The sequence below is a fragment of the Nicotiana tabacum genome, chromosome 3 (assembly GCF_000715075.1).
Source record: "Nicotiana tabacum cultivar K326 chromosome 3, ASM71507v2, whole genome shotgun sequence".
NCBI classification, from domain to species: domain Eukaryota; kingdom Viridiplantae; phylum Streptophyta; class Magnoliopsida; order Solanales; family Solanaceae; genus Nicotiana; species Nicotiana tabacum.
This window is the reverse complement of record NC_134082.1, coordinates 133,541,007-133,568,880: the sequence shown is the minus strand read 5'-3', so window position 1 is coordinate 133,568,880 and position 27,874 is coordinate 133,541,007. Positions and strand designations below refer to the sequence as shown.

The following is a 27,874-nucleotide window of genomic DNA, read 5'->3' as shown; positions in this document are numbered from 1 at the left end:
TTTTCATATTTTAGCACGTAAATATTTATATTTATGCCTAATATAGCTATTTCAACTAATTTTTACTCTTTTACTTTATTTTATTACAAGAAAAATAAAAATTACAAAAATAGTTCTATTAATGTTTTGTACTCATTTTTAATCTTGAAAAATACCCAAAAAAATAGTTTATTTTAATAGTTATTTTATTTAAGTAAAATTAATTAATAAATAAAGTAGTATTTTAGTCTTGTTCACCGAGAAAAGAATAAAACATAGGCTCGAGCTATCCATTTTAGGCCTAATTTTGGACCTAGCCCATAATTTCCAAGCTCATAATTCTTAGGCTCATACCCCTAACATAATCCCTACCCCTGTATAATAGAACCTCACACCTAAATATAGACCTAACATTAGACCCCAAGAAAACCCAGCAACGGTAGACCTAAAAAAAACAAAGACACGGCCTCCTCCCCAAAAAGCTAAGAGTTGTAGAGAGCAAAAATGAGTAGCAGCTTCATGTAACGCGCAGCTGCTGCTATTGACCTTATTCCCTCAAGCCAACACCGCCTTCTTCATTAACAAAGGGCCAAAAACTCTATTATTAGCACCATTCTCGTTACTAAACCCACCTCAGAAACAACCCCTTTCTCTCTCCCTAAAAGACCATGAAAACTAGTCACAAACTTTAGCCTTAGACCATGAATAAATGCAGCAGCTCAACCACCAAAATACTGCGCCTTTCTCCTTTGAAAAACAGCCCAAAAATCCATGAAAACTGACCAAAAACTCCAGAAAAATGCCCCTCAAACTTCAGCTGAAAAAGCTGTCGGAAAGCAGCTCAAAAACGTCCCCTTTTTCAATCAAAAACTCAGCGTTGTTAACCTGCAAAACCCAGCAGAAACGATTCAAAACAGCCCCCATTTCGGACATAAAATAGCAGCGTCAAAATTGAGTTTCGAGTTCGACGGCGAAGTTTTCCGGTTGAAATCTTGTTCGCGTTTCCGGTTCCGATGCCATGGTCCGATTTCAATTTTGTTAGCTCATTGGTCACTGCCATTGTACAAAGCTTGGCTTGGAGTTTCTCTTTGTTAATATATTGAAGATGGTTTTTTCACCGGTGAAGGTGCGGTTTTGTTTTACTTTACTAATTTTTTTTAAATGAATAAAATGCATCTTCTATAGATTTGCAGTTTATAACTTGCATAAAACTAGCCTGCTGTTTAGTCTCTTAATGTTTTAGCAAGAATTTGATAAAGGTCTATTTAGTTGAAGTCTTATTTGTTCTCATGTCTAGTGTGAGTTTCTAACTTTCTGTTACTATGCATTATTAGAAATAAATAGCTGTAGTATTTTAATATTGACCACAACTGGATATGGCTACAAAATATCTAAGGGACTAAATGTGACAGAATTGGTTATATTACAAAGTTGGCGACAAGATGACAATCGGGCCAAGAACGACTCTGCCCATGCCCAATTGTCTCATTTCAGTTTTGGTCCTTTCTCAATAAGTTCACTAGTAAGCCCATTTCTTATAACTTAATAAATTGTCCAACTCCTTCTAACTTAGCAAGATAATTGAACTTGTTAATGTATCAAGAGCTAATCATACACATCTTATTCACAGTCATTGCTCCATAGTTCTCATGCCAAATAAAACTCCTAAGCCCATGACCCTCACAAAAATTAGCTAGCTCTTATAGAAAAATCGAGGTGTGTCATTAGTTGAATTTTCCATGGCCCTCGCAAAAGGTGTAGTTGCTTTAGGCGCGTAATTTAAATTACTTTCCTAAATTTGGGTGTGCATTTATATGACCCAAATCCAAATCTCAACAATGTTAGATAAAATGTGTCATGGACCGCGGGAGCATTTATGTGACGTGGTTCAAGACGCGTTTTAGATGACGTTGAATCTTTCCTAAAAAAACAATTAAATAAAAGCGGTTAATAATTTAAAATTATACCATATGCTAAAACATGTATTAACATTAGATAATAGGTCAATTATAACAGTTGAGCGACCGTTATAGAACCACGGAACTCAGGAATGCCTAACACCTTCTCCCGGGTTAATAGAATTCCTTATCTAGAATTTCTGGTACGCAGGCTTTAAGAAATAAAATTTCCTCGATTTGGGATTTTAAAATAAACTGGTGACTTGGGACACCATAAATTATCCCAAGTGGAGACTCTTATTTTTAAATAAATAATCCCGTTTCGATTGTTACTTTAATTGGAAAAACTCCCTCATATACCCTTCTCGGAGGTGTACGTAAAAAAGGAGGTGTGACAGCATAGGTCCTTATATTTAGACCCTCAATTTCTTTGCCTCCTTCAACACCCTGGACTCGGCTTGTGAGCTTCTTGAGCTCCTCTGTCATGTTCTTAATGAGCAGGTCCTTCTCGGTGGATTTTGGAGTGTATGAGATTGGCTGAGTAGAGTGGGGTAAGGTTTCCACATATATGGGATTGTTTTGGTGGGTGTCGGCAGTTGGAGTGTAGTGGTGAACATTAGTTGAATTTTGCGGATCAGGGATAGGTTGTAAGGTATTCTGAGGAGTATGGTAAGTGGTTTGTGGGTATTGAGTAGGAAGATGTTGATGCTGAGGAGGAGTGGGTATTGATGGAGGATTAGGATTTTGGGGAGTTGTTGCATATTGATAGGGCACGGGAGGATTTTGTGGACATTGGTTTGGTGTGTTCTGAGGAGGTGATGGGATTTGAGCATTTTATTGGTTAATGCCTGGGCCGTTTAGGGTGAGGGAGAGGTTTGCCAAGTTGCGGATCTGCTCAAGTTCCCCTTGCAATTCCAGTATTTTCTGTTCTAACCGTAGGACCAAATTATTCTGGGCCGGAGTACTTCGACCGTCTGAAGTTTCAACATTTTCCACATGCGCAACATTTTCTTTCCGGATACCACTCATATCATCCATCTTAGTTTTTCCCTTGCCTTTTGGATTACTTGGAGGAGGAGGGCCTCTAGATCTAGTGATATGCTGACGATGCCAGTATGTGCGAACAAACCTTAGGGGATGAGAATAATCAAAATAAAGAAAAGTGTAAAAAGGTAAACAAGTCAGTAAAGATTCTGAAAAGCATTTGCAGCATTTAAACACATATTGCGAGAATGTAAATTCACGTCCTAATTTGGAGAACCTCATTATGCTCGAGGTAAACCCTGAGACAAGTAGATTTGGAGAGATTTAATGACGATAAATGCCTCATTTCATTAATGTAATAAATAAGACGAACCTAAACATGACAATAAATAAATGAGTTACTAATGGTATCAGCCTTATTACATTCGAATTCAAAAACAGATAAACCTAATATACTTGGTCCTAGAGGGACCTTCCCCATATTTGACCCTCTTGGCTCTGTCAATTAAATTCCCCAGGTCGTGCATGTCCAGTAGCAGGTATGCCCTTGCTAGGTGTCCTCCCTCATTGCTTTTTGCATTCTGTCAGTCTACGACTCTTTTCCTCATCTTCCCTTCCAGTTCCATTAGACCATGCTCCAAATATTCCAACTATTCTGTCGGCCTTGTAGCCATTTCCCTCCAAATGTCTAACTTGTGTTATTCAAAATGCATGGCTTCAGACCCAAGGACTCTTTTGCGTAGCCTCTTATACTTTACTTGTGCTTCAACAACCTTATCTATGATTGTATTTCCTTGACCAATCCCTAGCTCGACTATTCCTGCTATGTTATCTTCTAATTATGATGGATAGAAGTACGCATGATATGCGTGATATCGATCTGGCTCGATGGTATCCTTTTCTACGACAATCTTCAAATGCCACATGTGTTGGGCCTTACATATGTATGGCATGGTGTCATCCTGAAAATCTGCTCTGTAATGACTCATTTTGGAGACTCGTGGTATGACTTGTTTTCTACCAGCTTGTCTTATGACCCTGATAGGAACATAGGGATGTATTCCCCTTAACCTAATCAGTACCAAATGCGGAACATCCCTGGATCTGATGATGAATTCATTAGTAGGGAACCACTCGAACATCCAGTGAACCTGGTCCTCGGTCAAATTGCTGAAGAACTATGCCCATTCTGTAGCATTCACTGGCTGTGCAAATCTGTCTGGGATAAAGGTCATTCTTTTGGGATGGTGGAAAGCTATGTGATCATTCCATGGTCCCCTTGGATACTCTTGGTAGTATTGGCCCCTCTGAAGATGTTCTAACAACCAAATCTGTAGTAGCAAGTTACAACCCTCAAAATGTTTGAACCCTTTCTTGCAACAAGGAAGGTAGATTTTCAAGAACCTTTTTTACATGATTTTTGTCGCTTGGTGAAACGTTTTCCCATCAATATAACAATAAAAGTGGTATACTTTGGACCATGCTGAACCTGGGGACTTCATACCTCATTTTCTGCAAAAATAAACAGAGTTAGACCCTTGCCCCCTCCAGATTCGACTACTTACACATTAACGATTAGCATGTTGACATTTATCTCTCCAAATGATGCACATATCGTGGTTGCGCCCGTTAGAATTATGGAAATCCTAGTGGACTTTGGACAAGGTTTTCTTAGAGGGTTATTATGCCGACAAAATATTAACCCATGCTAGGTTTGATCATGATGCATGTACAGTTATTACCAGAGTAAGGTTTCTATAGAAGTCTAGACTACTACCCTCAAACGGACAACTTAAGAGGGAAAGGCGCGGAACCGTCGACTGCACCACTGATCGACTAGTTTTATCGCAAATAAGTCTTTCCAAATTTAAAGGGTGATTTTAGGAAGAGCGCGGACATTCATCAAGCACCGCTATAGTATTAGTACGCAAGAGTGGAATATGATGTTGAGCATGCAGTTATGCAAAAGAAAATAACATGTTGCCAAGTATTTGCACGATGAATAATGATAAAATGCGGTATTTAATAATTGTAAAGACATTAAGAAAGAAAAACAAAGAGACAAGTCAGTCTGCATAGCAAAAAAATGATGAAACGGGGAAGAGAAATCATAAATGAATGAAGATAGACAAATAAATTCACATAGAGTGGGAAGGGAAAATGGGTGTACAAGTATTAACGGAATAATAAAGACATGCTTAAAGACTAATTCACAAACAAGTTTGTTATGGTAAGAGCCTAAAGATGTCCCCAGCAGAGTCGCCATGCTATCACGCCCCCTTTTTCTTGCGAAATCGGGTTTCGACATTTCTGGGACAACTCCTTTTGAGAGGGTAGGGAATTGGGATTAAAAGAGTCGCCACCTAATGGATTAAGGTGTGTTAGGGCACCTGGAGCAAATAACTCATGTTACTAGTTTACATCACCAGAGATCGAGTAAGGGCTCGAAATTACCTTGAGGGGAAGGTGTTAGGCACCCCTCGAGGTCCATAATGGTGGGTCCTGACCAAACTTAAATTAAGCAAATTAGTCTAACGGGAAGAAAGCAATCTGGACAAATAAAATACGCAGTTTATTTAAAACAGGAATAAGGGGGAGGGGGAGAGTCCTAAGTTTTTTAGCCTATAGGATCATCCCGTGTAATACTTTGTAACTATCTCAAGTCGGGGTGTCACTCATAGTACTTAGCGCACGGACTATCACCTCCTGCTATCCGATTACTATCTTTAAGTTGTTACCTAAAGCATTCTAATTGATTATAGTTCGATCCCTATGCGTGCACTACCCATCCCTTACCTATGGCCCTAGAGGTATTATGACCTCTATTTGGGATAGTTCTAGACTAAGTCTAGGTTGCTCGAAAATGTAAAAGACTAAGCGACAAACAAAAACAATTAGGACTTTCAGACAACAAGCAAATATAGGCTCATATTGACCTCCACATATAAATAACAAAGCACGCAATTGATACAACAAACCTTATTAACCTTAAGACCCTATAGGCAAGATGTCTATACAAGAAAATAGAGTGCAGATGCAATTTTATTAACGCGGGTGTTAAATCCTGTTGTTTGCCTACTGAATTTTACTCAGCATGGTGTGGGTATTTTAGGTAGTAATTGATCACAATTATAAAACCAGAATCATTAAATCCTACAAGTATATCACCTAAGTGATTGCCAAGGGCGATTGTATTCAGAATCAATTGATAGAATCCTATAGGCATGATTTCTACGAGTTTGATGATTACAGACCTATAGACATGATTTCTAGGTGTAGCACTGACTTTAACTTACAGAGATTGGTTATATTCCCTTTTAATCCTATAGGCATGATCTCTAACTGATATACTTACTTAAGTCCTATAGGCATGATTTCTACGTTTGAAACTGGTTTTAGTCCTATAGGCATGAGATCTACTACTGAATTAATTTAAATCCTATAGGCATAATTTCTAACTAATTTTTCATCCTATAGGCATGATTTCCACGAGCTGTGTATGGGTAGAAATTATGCAGATTGCCAGAAAACCGATCAAATCAAACATCGAGGTCCTATAGGCATGATTGCTTATGCACATTTGTTGGATTATCTATCCTATGAGCAGGATTTCTAATATGTATTTTAATGTCAACCCTATAGGCAAGACTTCTAATATGCAAACGCAAAATTAACACCATCAATGAAAATCCTATAGGCAGGATTTCTAAACACAATATAGAACTCACACAGTTTTTACCAAATGAACGAATTGACAGCATAACTAAATCCTATAGGCAGGATCTTTTCCCAGTTTTAACAAAAAAAATAAGAAAACCCTCCAGCTTTACTAAATATTCCCAGAATCTGTTATTACAAAGTTATTATAGACCAGAATATCAAAAGAATTACACAATAGTAATGAGACACTATAGGGAGCCTTCATTATGCCCAAATAAACCTGGGGACTAGGCCTTCCAACCATAACAACTTTGAGGCACATCATAGTGATCCATCTATAGCACATTAGAACCAGGGTTTCCATGTGTCAAAGTTCCCAAGGGCCTCAAGGACCCAGAGCAATGCTCACACCAGAACCATACATTCAGAAGATAGCTCATAAAAGATTGGAAATCCAATGTGTCAGAGTTCACAGGAGTCTCATGTGGACCCTGAGCATTGCTCATACTGGAGTGGTTGAGAACCTAAGGGACTAAGAGTGGGGGTTTTAAAATTATTACATAAAAGAGGTAGGGGCAGGATTTTTAAAAAAAAATTTGCTTTCAGAAGAAATAGGGTTCAGAACACAGCGTTGCAAGCTGAAATACACCAAACAAAGTAATGCTCAAACACATAATTCAAGTAAGTTAAGAGTCTAGTTAAGCTAAACATTTATGCTAGCACCTAGGACAATCATTGTTTAATCATAGAAGCAATTAGGCAAACACTTAAGTTGGTCAGACGTATGAATTATGTAACCATACGAAAATCTGTAGAGTTAGGATTAATGAACCAATTTCATGCTAATAGTATTATAGAGATACTAAGTTCAGAACAAGTGTAGGATTAGCAAATAGTGCATGAAACAGATTTAGACATTAGGCTAACTTATAAGAGGATTCATATTATTCAAACTAATTAAGCTTAAACTAACAGTGTCACTCATAGGACCAGATGAGATCATAGAATCACATAAAACGACAGAATCATACTTGGAATTTAAACATGCTAGTCGAGCAAAGCAGAGAGAATGAAATTGCAAAGGATTAGGGCATACCAGTTAAGTAAGAAAGCAAGTAAATATTATACAGCAGTTAAGTTCCAGAATAACTTGGCTTTGACTTTCAGCCGGCCAAAACCAGAGACAATTAGCACAGAATTAGAATAAGAGAGCTTAAGTTTTTAGTGAGAGTATGAGAGTTCGAGTCTGTATTCAAGGGATGGAGGGGGAAAGGGTTTAAATAGTGTTCAATTAGGCAGACCAATAAGGGAATAAATCATATATACAAAAATAAAGAATGAAAAATAATTCTAGAATCAATCAATTAGCAGGACATAACAGCGTGTAATCAGGCAAGTACTACTTAGACTAAGGTAAGTATTTTACAGAATCAATCAACAGTCAAATACAGGATCGACTAAGGTAAGGAAATAATGAGAATATGGTAAATCGAGCAAAATAAGGAAACATCAGTACCATACAAGAAAGGAAAGATTAGAATCTTAGCAAAAGATTTCAGAACCCTAATTTTTGGGTAAACCATAGAATCAGCGGAGTAAAATAAGGTAGACAAGAGAATATTCAAAACGCAAACAATAAAATCAGCACAATATCACATAATGAACCTAGACAGGAGTTTTTAAAGAAAACATAAGATTTGAACCAAATCTGGTTCGATTAAAAAAGCTTAAAACCCTAGTTTAGGTAAGTAAAAAATTTAATGGAAAATAGGCAGATTTATGAGTAACAAGGTGAATACAGACAAAAAAAAATATTAAAAACAAACTAAACTTGAACCAAAACTTGTTCGAATCAAAAAACTGAAAGCCCTAATTAATTTTTAAAAGAAAAAATTATTAAGAAATAACTATGAAAATCATAATAAAGGGTGTATATAGATAGATTTACGGAAACATTACAGAGAATATTCAAAAAAAAGAAACTGTAACAGATCTTGAAAGATCTGAACCCTAGTTTTAGGGTAATTGAAGAATCGGGAGAATCTTAGAGATTCATACCATAAGAGACGAAGAAATAACATAAAAGGAAAGAAAATGAAAGTTCGAACCAGATTCGGTTCAAAGCGAAGGAGATCGGCTAGCCATAGTAGGCAAGCTATTAGGTTATGCCATAATCGAGTAGCCAGTAGCGAGATGAGATTGATAAGGTAAGAAAATCACCAAGAGATTCCATATCTGATTGGAATCAAAGGGGAATTTGAGGGGATTTAGGTGACGGCGACTAGGGTTTGACAGAGAGAAAAGGAGAGGTTGAGAGAGTTCAAGGGCAGCGGGTAAAGGGAAATGGGGTTAGGGTTTCTAGGTTGGTATAATTAAAAGGGGCTGGGGTATTGGGAGCCGTTGATCTTCTGAGATTAACGACTGGGATTTTAAAGAGGAAATGGGTCGGGTTAATGGGTATTGGGCTGATGTATTGGGCTGGGATAATGGGTAGTGTAAGAAAAGGGCTAGATTTTAAATACTCAATTAAATCAGTAAATAATTTATAAAAAATAATTAGTAAATAACAAAAAATATAATTTGTGCATGAAAATTATTTTAAATAATTACTTAACATTATAAAATATATAAAATTATTTTTATATAAATAATGTAATTATGTATATAGATATGGGCTATTATTGCAAAATATGCAATTTTAGCCTAAGGATGCAAAAAATAAATATATAAAAAATATTTAAAGCTTATTAAGGATGTAAATGATGAAAAATTAGATAATAAATTATTATAAAATTATTTGTGATCCAATTAATAATTATTCATATAAAAAAATGCATGAATAAATTGATTAGAAGCCTTTAAAAATTATAGAAAATTATGAAAAGAATACTCGGTAATGCTCAAGCACTATTTTGAAGATATATATATGCATATTTAAAATATGTGAGGGAAAATTGGGTATCAACAACCGTACCCCCTCCTTTGGTCGAAGACATTCATGATTTGGTTAGTCGGGTCCTCCCTCATACAATGGGGATTCGCTAATGGCCAGCCTTCCTCAAGAAGTTAGGGCCTGCGCTTTCTGTGACCGGTGAGTTTACCCATTTAAATCTATATTGTCGTGGCCTTATGGTCGCTTGCTTCTTTTTATTTTGTGAAGACCGACCTTTTAACCTTCTTTTTTTTTATCCCGGGGATCCTCGAGAAGGCCCGAGGTCCCCTCCTCATGCATTTTGCAAGAGGAACACTCCAACTTCGTAGTCCGCTCCTACTGTGACTATGGCCAGGCCTTCCCGACTGTCCACTTCCATTTTGCCTCCTATTGAGGCTAGGTCGGCTCGGTCATCGACTGCATTAACACCAGAAACACCAGCCTCTCCCTTGCTTCATTTAATAGATGAAGAGTCATCACCGAGCGAGGAGGGTTTGATCTTTCGTAAAAGGAGGTCGGTAGGCGTCGATGAAAGGACAATCCGAGCCGTAGATTCAACAAAGGGTGATTGCGAGTCGGCCACCATCATGCTTGAAGATGATGTAGATCTGTCATCTGAAGTCCCGCCATTAGCGGGGGCCGTGGAAGGCATACCCTTCCACAATGTCGTGGTTAGAGTTGGTGAGCCACATGTGGAAGTTTCGGGTACCGTGCTTTGAGATAAGCCTTCGTACTCATGGACGGTTGACGTTCCTACCTTGTTCACCGACGGGAGAGATAAGGGTGTTGCTTAGGACGGCTACGAAATGGGCTCTGATCTTTACGCCGATAAGGTACAGATACTGAGTGAGGGGTTTACTCGGGTTGAATTAAGGTTAGAAGGGTCCACGCGGACCATTGTGATCCTTATGGATCGGGACTTACTAGTGATCAAGATTCAGAGACTCTGCAAAGTGATCCTAACAGAAGAGCATGGTCCGTGTCCAAATTGCACGGCCGTGGTTGACGCTAATGCGAAGGAGACAACTTTTACGCTCCCAGCAAAATCAAGTCCAAACCAAGCACAAAAGAGAAGAAAGATCTGCGTCTGCTTTTGCACGGCCACGGAAGTCCAAGCGCTGATGTGCTCAGTATTGCGCTGACAGCAAAACCTCCGTAGGGGTATTTTTGTCCAGTAATTTTAGTTATGTATAAATAGATCTTTTTCACATTTTAGGTCATCTTTTGTATCAGGGAGCTCGTGAACAGCCGTACTTTACCACTTTGAGTAATTTTAGAGTAGCTTTAGCTTATATTCTTAGTTTTAATTCTTGTAATCAATTTTTATGGCTTATTTTTCATTTTCATCTTTGATTTATACCTTGATTATGAGTAGCTAAACCCCATTAGCTATAGTTGTGACCCAACCCTAGTGTGGGCATTTAATGGGTCTTCAATTTTAGGGCTTAATTGTTTATGGATTAGTGATATTTAGCTTGATCCATGCTTTAATTGTAGAATTGGTGGTTGCAAACATTGATTCGCGCCTTTATGACTTAGATTCTTCTTGAGAAAGAGGGACTAAGTCTAGGAAAATTAGGCTAACAAGGAATTGGGGTGCATTCAAGAGATTGATAGCCCCAATTAAAGGGTTAGACCTAGAGATAGTAATACCCGACTTGAGCCAATTTTACTTGCATTGTTTGAACACCCAATTAGGCTTGAGAAAGCCAATTAGGGCAAAGTCACTCAAACTACCAAGAGGTATAGAGTGAGTAACTATGTGTAAAGGTTATATCATGACCCCAAATATAACAAGCTTGTCCTAAATTTTAGATCCTATTAGATACTCGCCTTGGTGTAACTCACTTCCCTAGTGCTTTTTGTCAATTGAGAAAACTTTTACAAAAATATTGTACTTAGTTTATTTTCAGCTATCAATAGTATTAAACATAGATTAGAAACACATCCAAACATGGTTAGAAGTGCAATTAAAAGCAACACGCATAGTTAGATTAGATAGAAACCTAACTCCCAACCAACATTAACTCCCTGTGGAAATCGATCCCGACTTCCAGGTAAAAGCTGCATCAACCACTCCTCGCCATTATATAGTGGTGTAGGGTTAGAGCCGATCACCTTTTTGGCGCCGTTGCCGGGGAGTTAAATGGTTTTGGCTATCTATCTGACTAGTTGTGTGTCTTGGTTTTCTTTCCTTCTGTTTTACTAACTTGTGTGAGTTAATCGATTCAGGTACAAAATGGCAAATAATAATCTTATCGGAAATGTTCTCCCGGGGGAGGAGGTAGATGATACTGCTGAGGATGAGATGCCTCTAGTACCTCAAGCTCAAATAAGAGGCCGCCAGGCTAATGACAATATTCCAAACCCTCCCCCAGCTCCTCCGCGAATAGCTCCTCGGGTGCTTCCAAATGAAAGGTATGCAAGTGCAATTGTCCCACCTTGGATCCGGACAGGCAATTTCCAGATTACAAATGTCATGTTGACCTTATTGGAGAAAATAGGGTACTTCACATGCGCTCCCCATCAGAATTCATATAAATATCTAAAGGGCTTTGTGGATACCTGTTGGGGTAGCAAACAGACAAATGTGTCGGAGGATGCATTAAGACTGAGATTTTTCCCTTTTTCACTAAGAGGGAAAGCTTTGGACTGGCTCAAAAGACTCCACAACTATTCTATCACTACGTGGGATGAGTTGGCTGACAAGTTTATAGCCAAGTTTTTCTCACCGGGACATATGGCTGCATTAAGGGATGAGATCTTAGCTTTTAAATAGGAACCAAATGAACCCCTTCATGTAATCTGGGATAGATATAGAACTATGGTCAAGGAATTCCCCAACAATGATATGACTGAAGCAATGATCCAACAGACATTTTATCGGGGTATAAAGAGGATCAATTAATGTGTGGTAAACTAGCTAGCAGAGGTAATTTTATAAAGCTGCTTTATGTTGAGGCCTGTAAGATTCTTGATGAGATGGTTGACACTTCTTCAACCTGGCGGAGTCGGGCAAATGTTCCTTAGGGGGACCCCCATGTCATAAATCTTCACAAGGAACTTCAAGACATTGGACAAGCCATAGCTAAGTTGACAACAACCATGAACCAGTTAGCTAAAGCACAGCTTCAGCAGATTCAGGGACCAAAGCAAGTAAACGCAATAGAAGGGGTTAATCTATTGGTAAACAAGAGGAGATAACATGGTCAACAATGCAAGGCAATCAAGATCAATGTGAGCAAGGTAGTAGTGGTTACAACCAGGATGATGGGTATGGTGAGAAAAGTGAAGAGGTTTTGTATACCAACAACTATCAAGGACAACGGGGTAATACTCCAAATCAACAATGGAGATCGCAAGGGAATAATCAGAATTGTGGCAACCAAGGATAAGGAAATTGGAACAATAACAACAACTCCAACAATTGGGGGAACAACAACCAGAATTGGCGTGATAATAGCAATTAGGGTGGCAACAGCAACCAAGGCGTTGGAATAATGGTAATCAAGGTAATCGGGGGCTAGGTTTTCAAAGGCCTCTATTGTTTCAACAACCAAACAATCCGCCTCCATTTTTCTCCCAAGGTCCTAGCTCGTCCAACAATGAGATGAGACAGATTGAGTCAATGTTTGAGAAAATAATGAAGAAGAATGCCGACTCTGATGCCCAATTGGTGTCCCATAATACTTCTATCCACAATCTAGAGGTCCAACTTGGATAGATTTCGCAAGCTTTGAACATTCGCCCTAAGGGGGTACTATTTAGTGACATGGTAGTAAACCTGAAAGGTGGGAACAATACCGGTCATGCAATGGTGGTGACCACAAGGAGCGGTAGAGGTGGTGAAGCAAGTACCTCCAAGCAAAAGGAAGTTGTGAGTTATGATGTTGAAGTGCAAAATGACGTTGATCCATTAGTTGACGAGCAAGTGAGTGAAGAGAATGTGAATGGTGAGGTGAGAATTTATATTCATAACAATGAGGAGGAGACTCAAAATGACGTGAACCCGTCTAGGGAAGACGTGATAGACATGCCAGAAATGGTAATGCCTAAAGCCAAGGCTCCCTTTCCAAGGCCTCCTCCACCCTACCCTCAAAGACTTGCAAAGCAGAAGAATGAAAACCAGTTCAAGAAGTTTATTGAGATAATGAAAAGTTTATTGATCAATGTGCCCTTGGTGGAAGCTCTTGAGCAAATGCCGGGATATGCCAAGTTTATGAAAGACTTGGTAACTAAGAAGAGATCTATAGATTGTGAGACCATCAAAATGACTCATCAAGTGAGTGCCATTGTGCACTCGATGGTTCCAAAGCTTGAAGATCCCGGCGCATTTACCATTCCATGTACCATTGGGAATGCAGATTTTGCAAAGGCCTTGTGTAATTTGGGAGAAAATATAAATTTGATGCCTTACTCCGTATTCAAAACTTTGGGTATTGGTCAATCGAGAGCTACTACAATGAGATTGCAAATGGCGGATAGAACAATAAAGAGGCCGCTTGGTATTATTGATGATGTTCTTGTCCAGATTGACAAGTTTATTTTGACTGTGGATTTTGTGATTCTCGACTACAAAGTCAACTATGAGGTGCCGATAATATTGGGAAGGCCTTTATTAGCAGTGGGAAAAACATTGGTTGATGTGGAAGCATGGGAGCTCACCATCCGGTTGCGTGACGAAAACGTTGTCTTCTACGTATGCAAATCAATGAGTCAGCCAAATAATACTGAGGTTTGTTCTTTTGTGGATCTGGTGACAGAGGTGATAGTTGATGACACGAGTGCTATGATCAATATGGAGGATCCTTTGGAAACTGTATTGTTGAACTATGATGTGACCGAGGATGAAGGCTTGGTAGAGTATGTCAATACCTTGCAAGGAATGGGTTCTTACTCCTATAAGCCCCGTAGACTTTCCTTAGATCTTGAGAATAGAAAGACTTCACCAACAACGCCCTCAATCGAGGAACCATCCGTATTGGAGTTGAAGACTTTTCTTCCACACCTTAGGTATGAATTCTTGGGACCTTGTTCAACTTTACCTGTTATTCTTTCTTCGTGCCTTACTAACGTGCAGGTAGGTGCCACCCTTGAGGTGCTTCAAAGAAGGAAGAGGGCAATTGGATGGACTCTAGGTGATATTCGGGGGATAAGCCCTGCCTTTTGCATACACAAGATTATACTTGGGGATAATGCCAAATCCTCCGTGGAACATCAAAGGATGTTGAATGAGGCTATGCAAGAGGTCGTCAAGAAGGAAGTTATCAAGTGGCTAGATGTAGGGGTTGTGTATCCCATGTCGGATAGTTCATGGACTTTACCGGTACAATGTGTGCCGAAAAAGGGGGGTATGACTGTGGTCACAAATGAGCAAAATGAGTTGATCCCTACTAGGACTGTCACCGGACAGAGGGTATGCATGGACTACTAGAACCTGAACAAAGTGATCCGCAAAGTGCTCTTAATCATAAAGCGCCTACCTACAATATTCATGTTGTACTACAGGAGAATAATTCCATTCCCCATTTGTCCTCACTGCAATGTTGTGGAAGATACTGAGCACATCTTCCTCTATTGCCTACGAAACAACACCATCTGGAACACTCTCCATATAGACTTTAAACCACCATATTTTAGTACGTGGGTTATGATCCACTCCCAATCTAGACTCAACAATGAGTGGAAGAGGTCAGTGGAAGAATAATACCCAACTATGAGTCGGAGTCGATTTTCTCAGGGAGCTAACAATGGGTGTTAGAATGTATACTTGATGCATGAAGACGAAACAACTTAAATACACTTCCAAACACGTTGGTTTTGCAAATTACTTCTCTAAACTACACTATCAATGATCGACTAGAGAAATGAAACTAGAAATTGACTAATTATTTTTTTTTTTCAAATAGGTAAAAAGCCTCGGCCTCTGCCCCGAACCCGGCCTCAACCTGCTCTAGCAGGGGGCGCAGGTGTCTGGTCATCTCCAGTTTCACGTGTCCTCACCATCTGTGAGAGAATAGAAGACATAATTTTAGAATTTCAAAGTCAACAATTTTGCATGACAAGAAATCAAAAGAAGCAAAATTTTCCTAACAATTCCATAGCCTTCCGAAGATAAGTATAGATGTCTCTGTACCGATCTGCGAGACTCTAATAAACCATCTTGTGAATCATGTCACCTATGAACCTAGAGCTCTGATACCAACTTGTCACGTCCCAAATTATCCCTCCGCAAATTTGTCGTGACTGCACTTAGTCTCTACAACTAGGTAAGTCTAACACTTTGCGGAAATGAAATGAAAAACATGAAAATTAACAAGTAACAGTAACAAATATTTTAAATAAAACATTTGAGATGTCGCTCGTCAGATACAATAATCAACTCTCAAGATATACACAACTCTCGAAAGACCTAGAACACCGTAAGTCACAAGCTTCTACGAATTTCTAACTGTTCTATACATCAATGTCTAAAGAGATAAGGGAATAATCGACATAAGGGGATAGAGAGGGACTCCAAGGTCTGCGAATGCGGGAAGATGTACCATGAAGTCTCCTGAACAGCAGCAAACATGCAACTAAACTCGAGGCTGGTAAGAGTTACCTGGATCTTCACAGGAATACATATGTAGGAAAAGGGCATGAGTACACCACAATGGTACCCAGTAAGTGCCAAACCTAACCTCGGTTGAGTAGTGACGATGTCAGGTTAGGGCCCTACTAGTATATATATATATATAATAAAAACAAGACAAAATGAAATATCACAATAAAATAAAGACTGAAATTTAACAAGAATGAAACCATAGAAAGGTAACAACTCAGTACACAAAGATAACAACAAGGGATATCCCGAGATACCATCTCGTAGTCCCAAACGTAAATATGCAGGGGGATCTCCCGAAATATCGTTTCGTAGTCCCAAAGTAAATGTGCAAGTGGATCTCCCGAAATACCATTCCGTAGTCCCAAAGTAAATACGCAAAACTGGGGGATCTCCCGGAATACCGTTCCGTAGTGAAAATAAATATACAACTCAAACAATAGGATAATAGTTACAGCAAGAAAACCTACAATTTAGACTATATATATAGTATATCTCTGCTTGATAATTTTTGTAGTTACAGAATTTTTGTAATTGTAAAGCTCAAGAAGGTGGCAATAGGTGGAATTAAATTTAGGAATGGATTTTTTGCCCGAAATAATAATTAGGAATGGATTATATGGTCCTTATTTATAAAGACTACAACATAGTAAAATAAACCGAGTATTTTTTAAAATATATCTCTTAAAAATATTTCCAAAATTCTAAAATTTATTTTATGAATTCGGACTTAATTTTAAAAAGTTCCTATTAAAATGAGAACTGATGATAGATACACATGGAAACTAAAACATGATATCTTTAGAAATTGGTTAAAAGATTAAATTTAATTTTAATATGAACTTTATATTTTCACTTCTTTTTGGATAGTATTATATAGTCATTGCAGAATCTACAAACTGCAAGTAATTTAATTTCAATCATAAACTTTTGCAATAAGCAAAACTGTTTTATCACTTAGCTATTTTAACATGGATGCTGTAGGTAGGCGCTTTATGATTAAGAGCACAAGAATAAGCTGTGTCCAAGAGTGTTCGAAACCCCTTGGTGTTTGTGTAGATAGGCATTGCCCGAGTAAAGAGTAAGCTGACTTGATAGTGAATGAGCCATCAATAGTGGGTTGCCAGAAGAAGTTATCTATGGCAGCTTCAGAGAAGGTAGATAGGTGTTGTCGATTAGTCAATTTGGATCGCAAACCTCATGATAGCTGTCTAAATAGTCCTAGGGATCCTCTGAAGATGTACCGCCATAAGTAGTAGTGAAGAGCTTGGTGAACCTGTCCAACCTCCACAAATAAGGGTGTTCAAAACCAAACCGAAACCGAAAACCGAACCGAAATCGAAGCTTAATGGCTTATTGGTATCGGGTTAACGGTTTAACGGACGGGGAACGGATTGAATTTTTTTTATTAACGGCTTATCGGTTTGGGGGCGGATTATTCAATTTTCTTAACGGATAATCCGTTAACCCGTTAAGAATATATATATATATATATATATATATATATATATATATATATGTATAAAATTTATTTTTATCCATATCTATCTATATTATTATAAAAGCACGAATATTACATGCTAATTGTTGATCGACAAAAATATCCTCAAAATATTAATCGACTTTTATGCCCTTACAAGCCTAAATTCCTTCAACGAGATAATTTATGCCGGATAGAATTGTAATATTGAACATTACCAACTATTTTCGACGTTTGAATTCAATTAACTTCTGCCTACTTGAATTTATGTCAATCCACCAGGAATTTGAAATCGTTCCTAGTTCAAATTAATAACTGTTTCAAACTCATATTTCTCTTCTTCACTGTTTTCGAGTATTAAAGTTTATATGCGTTAATAACTTTTATCTTATTTAACACATTATCAAAACACATGATTTTATTTTCAATTGTTTTGAATTATTTGTAGGTAATAATTTTATAAACTTTTTGTGATCCTACATTGTTTGATTCTTAAAGAAATCTCTTCCTATTCATTTTATATATAGTCGTCGTGTGGTGACTTTTTATATGTTTTATTTTTGTTTTATACAATAGGATTAAGATTTTAATGTACGATTTTGTACTAATTGACACGAAATTATTTCTAAGACTTCTACGTCTATAAATTAGAGATGCTAATTTTCACTTTCACCTAAAATTATATTTGTTTTTTCTTATCCTGGGCAAATATATCTTCCTAAGTCCTAACTAACAGAACTCTTGGCCTAACAATTCTGTCCAAGCAGATGACATGTTAAAATATACAGTATGCCCACTTCTAATCATAATATTAGTACACCAAGAAATCTTTCACATGGACTAAGGCCAATGTGCATAAACATAAATAAGATTCTAGACAGATGATTTACCCATCATGGTATCTCTTCTGCTTCGTCCCTCTTAGTACGTTGACCACCTATTTAAACATACAGAAACTAAATCTTATTTTATTTTGATTGAATTAGGCCGATAAACCGCTCGATAACCGTCCGATAAGAGCTAAACCGATACCAGTCTGCCCGATATCTTATCGGGTGACTAGCGAATTAATACATTTAAAAGACGATAACCGATAAGCCAAATCGTTAAGAGTAAATAACCGCCCAATCCGCCCGATAAGTAGCCATATCCATAAATCATCAGCAGACATATCGGGTTTTGGTTCGAACCTCGTGTTTTGACCAAGCGAGCCTGAGGTCGGTTTTTGACTTTTTCGGAAGAATGATGGGAATTCTATAATTGAGAATTGGAATTGGATTGTTTAGCATTTATTGATGTTGTTAAATCAATTTGGACTAGATACGAGTTGTTTGGAGGTGAATTCTAAAGGAAAAGCGGTGTTTGAAGCTTGAGTTGGCCATGGAAGTTCGAGGTAAGTGTTTGGTCTAACTTTAGATTAAGGGATTAGGAGTTGTGTCCTATTTGCTACATGCTATTTGTCGGGTACGACGTATAGGCATGGTGACGAGTATCTATATGTTGGTGTCAAGCATGACCGTGAGTCTTAGATTGAAATTATTGTGTTCTTGACAAATCCTACGAATGCCTAAGTTGTTGATTCTCTGTGTTGAGCAAGGATTATGATTATTCTCGTGGGAAAATTATTAGGAACAAACAATACTGAAAAGGACAAGCACAACTATGGTGCAATAAGCAAATCAACATCACGAAGGTCACCTTGCCTATAATGCCATGAGTCCTAAACTGAATCACAATATACGTGCGAAGAATCATGTAACCCTCACATTCCGTCATTGTATAAGAGAGAAACATATAACATAAACCAAGGCGCGAATAACATCCATTCCGCCCGATGATATATATATATATATATGGTAACAACTGCGCAAGAACAAACAGGTCCGTTCCGATATAGAATACATATTCTTATTAGGCTCAAAAGCAACCCCCAAACCAATTTTCGATCATCCCCCAAACATGCAATTAACCTTCCAAAAGCCCATAGCAGCCTTTCCATAACACCTACTATCCATCATCCAATCCTCGACATGTCTTCACAACTTGCAATCAAGGAATAGTTTGCCAACGAGAACATCCATCTCTGAGCCTCACGAATACCATAATCTTCATATCCAATCTCAACACCGCCACTCAAATTGCTGACACGTAACTCATACCTCCTTACCTTGCGAAAAAAATACTCATAAGTCAAAATACAATGTACCTGCCAACAGGTGAACTCTCCTCTGGTGGGAACATATAGTGCCAGCAAGACCTTAAACACCCAAAATCGACCGTGTCATCAACAACTCATATCCTTCCCTCCAAAACTATCTACATCCTTGTACATGCAACCTTTCAACCCCACACAGTGCCTCGCCTCTAACATGCTAACTCGCAACACTATGAAAATCTCATAGTCAACTCTGAATTATAAGCAAATTGAACACCTCATCACCCGAGAATCTTTCATTTAACTCAATCTAGGATAACACCACCACACGCAATATAGCTTCTATACTTGTAGAAAACATCAACTCCAACCATGTTCATATATCTGGTTTCTGCTTAATAGTTCTGTTGGTTAATTTCTATTAATTTATTCAGTAAGTGTTAGACTTACCTAGTCGTAGAGACTAGGTGCCATTACCACATCCTACGGAAGGAAACTGGGGTCGTGACACTACGCAGATTTAGGAAGCCATTTTAAAGGGGCTAAAACAAGGGGTTTAGAGAGAGAAAAAGTTTGTTCTTCAACTTGGAATTGATTTCAAGAGAGAAGGAGGAGCTCTTACACCATGGATACACTTCAAGGTAAGTTATTTTAGTACAAGGATGATTATATTACATCATTTAGTGTAGTAAGTGCAAAGTAGTAGTAAGTGCGGTACTGTTTTGCAAAAATAAAGGTACGCAATCTCTTATTTATTATATCTGTAAAACATTTGTCAATGCCGATACGAGGTACCCACACCTTGAGAAATTGGCTCTGGCCCTGGTTGTAGCTTCATGAAAGCTTAGACCCAATTTCCAGTGCCACCATATCTCGGGCATCACCATTTTTCCTTTAAGAAGCATTTTACATAAACCCGAGCTATCGTGGAGGCTGGCCAAGTGGGTCATCGAGTTAAGTGAGCACGACATCAGATATCAACCTCAGACAACAATAAAGTCGCAATTTTTTGTCGACTTTGTCGCAGAATTTAGCATAAAGTAATGCTTGAGGGCGAGAAGGAAGCCTCTCAAGCTTCTCTTAAAACATAAGACCTGTGGGTCCTATACACCAATGGCGCATCCAATGATTCTAGGTTCAGACTGGGACTCGTGCTCGAGGTCCCATGGATGAAGCAATTAAGGTACCCGAATATGACTAACAATAAGGCCGAGTATGAGGCTGTAATTGCAGAGACTAGCACTCAAATATAGGGGTGGGCATAAAATTCGAAAAACCGAATTCCGAATCGAACCGAATTAATTTGGTATTTCGGTTTCGGTTTTTTTCGGTATTTCGGTACAAATATTTCGGTATTTCGATAATTCGGTTCGGTATACGGTATTGTATTTTTTATATTTCCGTATTTCGGTATACCGAAATAGTGCAATGTGTATTCTGCATTTTTTCACGTCATCGTTTTTTCCCTCATCTCTCTGGCCAGGGAGATCACAAAAGAACAAACACAGAATATTCAATCCAAAAAAATGGCTATATCATCATCTTCATCGTCCATGCAAGATATCTTGAAGCAATGCAAATACCCATTCATCCTCTCTTTTTTCCTTTTGCTAATCTTCGTTATTTTCCTCCTTATTTCAAACTCCCAGAAATCTCCCATATTCGTTGCCATCGACTTTGCTCAACATACCTCTCGATCCAAATCATCAATCCCTGCTGATAATCCGGACTTGAATCCTAACACTATTTCAAACAAAACGTCCCGCTGGGTAATAATATTACGATCAACCCTGAGTCTAAAGTCCCGCTAGATAATAATTATACGGTCAATACTGATTCTGATACATTAATCAACAATGAACTGGAAACGTTCTCTTATGATTGCAATCTGTTGATGCGATTCCTGGAATTCTCCTACTGAGATGTTTATGTAGTAATGAGTAGGAAAACGATGAAATTGTATCTAAATGATCCTCTATTATGTTTCAGCTGGGAGCTCTATACAGCGAAGATTTGGTTTAAACCGAAACCATACCGAAACCGTACCGAACCAAAATAAGAAATACCAAACCGTACCAAAATATTTTGGTACGGTATTTGGTATACACAATTGATAAACCGAATATCAAAATACCGAACCGAAATTTTTAAATACCGAACCAAAATACCGAATTCCCACCCCTACTCAAATATGGGGCAAAGCGGCTTAAACTTCGTTGTAATTCCCAGCTTGTAGTCAACCAAGTTAGAGGGACTTTCCAAATCAAAGAACAAAGGTTTCAAAAATATCAAAACGAGATCTGCAAATTGCTTCCCAATTTCGACAAATTCCAGCTTGACTTAATCCCACGAACTCAAAACATCGAAGCAGACAGCCTCAACAAATTGGCCGCCGCCACCAAAAGCATAACGACCGTGTAGTCCAGCTCCTCAACTCTTCATTAGACCAATTTGAAGTAAAATATGTAAATTTAAAGTGGGACTGGCACAATGGTATTATTACTTATTTGTAGGACGATATCCTCCCAAATGACAAAAAGGAGGCTAAAAAGCTAAGAACGCAAGCCGATAGATACATCCTCATTCACAACGAATCATACAAAATAACGTACGGTGGTCCCTTGGCAAAATGCTTAGAAACAAGCCAAACCCAACGCGTACTCGAGGAAGCTCTTTGCGGCACTCATTTCGGTGATCGAGCACTCGTCAGGTGTCTTATACGGGCTGGGTGCTATTTGCTTACCATGAAGAAAGATGCTTCAGAATTCGTGAAGAGGTGCAAATAGTTTCTTAAGTACGCCCCAATAATCCACCAAGCAGGCGAACTCCTCCATTCGGTCACCATTCCATGGCCATTTATTAAGTAGGGAATTGATATAGTGGGTCCACTTCTGTCGTGATGAGGTAATGGAAGATTTCTTTTAGTTTTAACTGATTATTTCTCTAAATTGGCGGAAGTAGAGGCTTTGTCTAGAGTTCGTGAGCAAGAGGTAATCACTTTCATATGGAAACAATCATCTACCGATTCGGCCTACCTAAAGAAACAAGTTGTAACAACGGACCCCAGTTCACGGGAAGAAGAACCCTGAGTTCTTCAAAAAATGGCATATCAAAAGAATACTTTAGACTCCTTACCACCTAGCTGGCAACGGACAAGCGGAATCCTCCAATAAGTCAGTACTAAACATCATGAAGAAGAAACTTGAAGAGTCAAAGGGACTGTGGCCGGAAATACTCCCAGAAGTATTATGGGCACACAAAACTACCCCGAAGACGAGCACAAGAGAGAGCCCTTACTCCCTCGTCTACGGAATAGAAGTAGTTATACCAGTCAAAGTTAGAGAACGCAGCCTGAGGTACTCCTATGAAAGCTACACCAGCAATGATGAGAATAGAAGATAAGATCTCGACGAGGTCGAAGAGCGATGAGACATGGCATACGTCACTTAGAAACAACAACCAGAATGCTATTACAATAAAAAGGCAAAGATTTGGTTGCTCAAGATCGGAGACTATGTACTTAAAGCCAAAACCTAAGCAAACAGGGATCCATGAGAAGGCAAGTTGGGAACAAACTGGGACATACCGTACATAAATATAGGCAAAGCAGACAAGGGCTAGTTCCAATTGGAAACTATGGAAGGGAAGCTCTTACCAACAATTGGAATATCAGCCATCTCAAGTACTTGAACTTCTAAAAAATAAGAAATGCCCCATAAGTCGTACTCTTTTTTCCTCACTTGAGTTTTTGTCCCAATAGGGTTACCTCAAGGAGGTTTTTAACGAGGTAATGAATGGGACAATTCAAGTTGGAATACACAAGAGGACTTATTGTTTCGTTGCCCGACTCCTCCAGAATCTCCAAGTCAAAAAATAAAGGGACTAGATATTCTGGGACTGGGACTGGAATGCCAACCAACATCTAAAACTTATAATTTCTCAAAAAATTGCCTAAGGATGAAAAATGATGTAATTGAAACAAAAAAGTTAAAATGATAAAGATGCACGTTTGTCAGAACTACTCTTTAAAATGGTATATTCGAGTAGCTCAAACAACACTTATCGGCCCCTGGCCTCGATCTAACTTGAAGGTTCGAGGGATCCTTCGGGGTCTTATGGCCTCGGGTTTTGTAATGAATGGTGATTGACGACAGTCCCCGGGTCATCGAGGGTATCCTGGATCGGGAGACTATACTTGTAAACTTGGTATTGCCTCATTGAGGGCTTACGATTTCGGAGATTCCAACCCTAAGGTCGTGCGATTTTTGAGATTTTGATGCCAGTCTCCGAGTATTTGGGACACTTTTGGCCTTGGAGACGTTTCGTGATTTTCATGTTGCCTCGCTGAGGTCTTATGAGATTGGAGTCCCGACCCGGAGGTCGTTCAAGTGTTGAATTGTTGACGCTAGTCCCCGAGTGCTCGGGACATTTTTGTTAGAGGAAACATTTTCGCAAATATGTCGAGTTTCTTTTTGGAGCTTGAGATGGTTTGATAAAAGATATTCTTCGATTACTTGGTACAAGTATACATGTTTTCACTGTTGGGGGCCCGGCTATACGGGCACGGTTCGTTCGACTGTTTGGCCCAGTACATTATTTTCCTATTGGGACCCCATTTGGCGTTTCTTGGCTTTTCCGAGTGGGTGGCCTTCCGGGGGGATGCCCCCCAGTGTTCGAGGTTGATTGCAAAAGAAAACTTGAATACTCGTTGAGTCTTCCTTAGGTAGCATGTGGATGTTGCCTCATTAAAAACCTTGCTGGTAAAACCCTTTTCGGGATAAAACTCGGCCGAAGGAAAAGAGTGCAACCGATGCTTTAAAACCTTAAGGTCTTCGGATCGGGTTAGCGCTTCGACTGCTTCGGTCGGGCGCCTACATAAGGGTTAGTGTGAAATATAAAATGAAAAGGGAGATGGTTATACCTCGGTGTACCGCCATAAGTACACCGGAAGGGTTATGGCAGGCCATGCTATGAGACCGCACCTGCGATGAAAATTTCTGCGGGTGCTGAGCCGCAGAAGCGGTAGGTGGATCGCAGGTGCGAGAAGCGAGCTGGGCAGTGTGTTCTTTTAAAAGCGAGGGTTTAGCTCATTTTTACCATTTTTCCTCCATGGGAGCTGATTTGGAGCAACTTGGGAGTGCCATTTTCACCACCAAGCTTGAGGTAAGTGGTTTATGCTAGTTTTGAGTTAAATACATTGATTATGTATAGATTTTAGCATGAAAATTGGTAGAACTAGGGGTTTGAGGGAAAACCTAGAAAATTGGAATTTTCGGAGTTTGACCACGATTTTGGGCATGAAATGGAGAGTAAATTATATATTTGAGTTCGTGAGGTTATGGGCAAACTTTATCTTCAAAATTTTTTGAATCTGAGCAGGTGGGTTTGAGGGAGTTTTTGTCAACTTTTCGATCGGGGTTAGAAATTGTTATAAATTGGATTATTGTGAGTAATCGAGCATGTATTAATGGGTTTACATAATCATTGGCTAGTTTTGGGACATTGTGCATCAATTAAGTCTTCGGAAGAGCGTGGAATGCCGGTTATGGAACTTCGGAGCGAGGTGAGTCTCCTTCCTAATCTTATAAGAGGGAATTGTCCCCATAGGTGAGTTAATTGGTTATGTGCTCCTATTTGTGGGGGCTACGCACGTACGAGGTGACGAGAGTCCGTGCGTAGCTACTATTATGCTTAAGTCCGGGTAGTCTAGGGTCCAAAAGAATGCTTTACCTGTAATATTTGCAACCTTGTTGTCAATTTAAGAATGCTTAAACACATATCAAATGTATAAATAAATTTCTAAAAGGCTAGACATCATTTCTTCACTTTTAAAAGAGAAACTTGCATTTTCCTGAATAGTTGCTCCCTGATGAATTCTTGATTGACTGCTTGAATGTGTTTATTTATTTTGGGACGGGCCGAACGCCTCAGTAGATTAAATAGATGCATATATGGTTCGCGTCATTCGACCCTCTGGCAGTGCACAGTTAAATATTATTGGATCAGGTCGTACGTCCTCGGCATGATTTGCGCTTGCTTGTAATGTTTGCCTTAGAAACTATAAATGTTGATATTTGTTCTCCCAAGCCTGAGATAAGTGTACAAATAATAAAAAGGAAATTTGGAAATTTCCTATAAAAGAAAGAATTGTTTAATTGCTTTATTCTATTGAGTTACAATCATGTTTATAAAAATCCTTGATTTATTATATTATTGGTGTATCATTATTGGACAAAGAGATTGATGATGTAAGGAGCGACCGCTTTTGCGGAGCCGGGACCGCTTCTGCGGTCTCGCTTCTGTGGAAGTTGCGTCGCACCTGCGCCCCTAGCCAAGCCCAACCATTTTCGCTTTTGTGATACCAAGGCCGCTTTTGCGGCTCCGCACATGCGGCCAAAACCTCGCAGGTGCGGTTACTCCAGATACCATCTGCTTCAATTCTTCTTCAAATTCCAAATTTGATCTGTTAACCATCTGGAATCCACCCGAGGCCTACAGGACCCTAACCAGTCCCAAAACATAATGCGGACCTATTTGATGCCTCAAATCACATCAAACAATGTCGAAATCACGAATCGCACTCCAATTCGAGCTTAAAATAGTTTAGAATTTCAAACTTCTACTTTTGATGTCTAAACCTATCAAATCACGTCCAATTGACCTCAAATATTGCACACAAGTCATATTTGACATTACGGAACTACTCCAACTTCCGGAATCGGAATCCAACCCCGATATCAAAAAGTTCACTTCCGATAAAACTTCTCAAAACCTCCAAATTTCTATCTTTATCCAAATGACTCCAAAATGACCTACGGACCTCTAAATTCACTTTCGATCGGGCTCCCAATATTAGAATCACCATACGGAACTATTCCCAGACTCGGAATCCCAAACGGACATCGATAGCATTGAAATGCACTTCAACCCAAATTTATGGAATTCTTCCAAAAATGCTAACATCCACAATAGGTGCCAAAACGCTCTCAGGTCACCCAAAACACGATCCGGGCATACGCCCATCCGAAATCATCATACGAACCTGATAGAACCTTCAAAATCCCGATTTTGAGGTCGTTTACTCAAAAATCCAATCTTAGCCAATTCTTTCAACTTAAAGCTTCTGGAATGAGGATTGTTTTCCAAAAAATTCCAAACTTCCCGAAATTCAATTCCGACCATGCATACCAGTCATAATACCTTAAGTGAAGTTGCCCATGGCCTTAAACTGCCGAACGACGTGCTAGAGCTCAATACGACTGGTCGGGTCGTTATATTCTCTCCCACTTAAACATATGTTCGTCCTCATTCAAAAGTGCTAAGAACTGCGCTGGAGTTGTCCGAAATCACTGTTTAGCACCTTGTGCACCTACCCGTGCATCTACAACCCAGTTGAGCACATCAGTTCGATCAATTCTAAAAATATTCCCTTTTATTCAAGCAAATACGCTTAGAGCCCCATTCCAACATCCAAAATTCTCCGTCAGGCCTGTTCCAATGTATGAAAACCGTATCAATCACTACACGAGCTACCAGAACATGACTGCATACCTTTGCTGAATTCTCACCATACACCACATCAATCATAGGACCATAATAACATTCTCTGATTATAATAACCAACATTCCCTAAATCTGATTCTCACAACACACCTCATGATATATATAAGTCTTGTTCCAACTCTCGCAATACCGCCACGACAGAAGAGACGTGTAGAAATTTATATCCCACTACTAAGTCAACAAATCATTAAGTCTATTCTTCTGACAAGAACCATTACCTCATTCTGAACCAAATAATGATCTTTGCTATTTAATATACTTCATATAGTCAGACTGCACTGATCCTAGATCCAATAATCTTGTCTTACCTAGTACGAACTGCTCAGGAAATAAGCCACCCCGGCCATGATCAAAAGTCCTATATGATGTCGTAATGTGCCAATAGGCTGCAAGCTCGAACATGATACATAAGAAAAACAAACTCAAGAAGGGACTACTCAACTCACGTGACTAATATGAACTTTTCTCAGAAAATGGGAAACAAAAACACATAAAAACAGGTATAGAAAACTATACTCAACATCACACTGTTGTGGCGTGCAACTCGATCCAAACAACATACCCATTGCAATATGCCACACGATCCACACATAAATTCACATAATGAGATGTACATCGA

At 38.9% G+C, this 27,874-nt stretch overlaps 1 long non-coding RNA gene across 1 annotated transcript in view; it reads left to right on the top strand.

Moving 5' to 3' along the window:
* Positions 1 to 386: 386 nt before the first annotated feature.
* Positions 387 to 27,874, top strand: part of LOC142179505 (uncharacterized) — a 38,747-nt gene continuing 11,259 nt past the window's right edge. The window contains exons 1-2 of the long non-coding RNA XR_012707849.1: positions 387 to 1,105; positions 25,185 to 25,255. This is a non-coding gene — a long non-coding RNA (uncharacterized LOC142179505). The remainder of the gene's footprint in view (positions 1,106 to 25,184; positions 25,256 to 27,874) is intronic.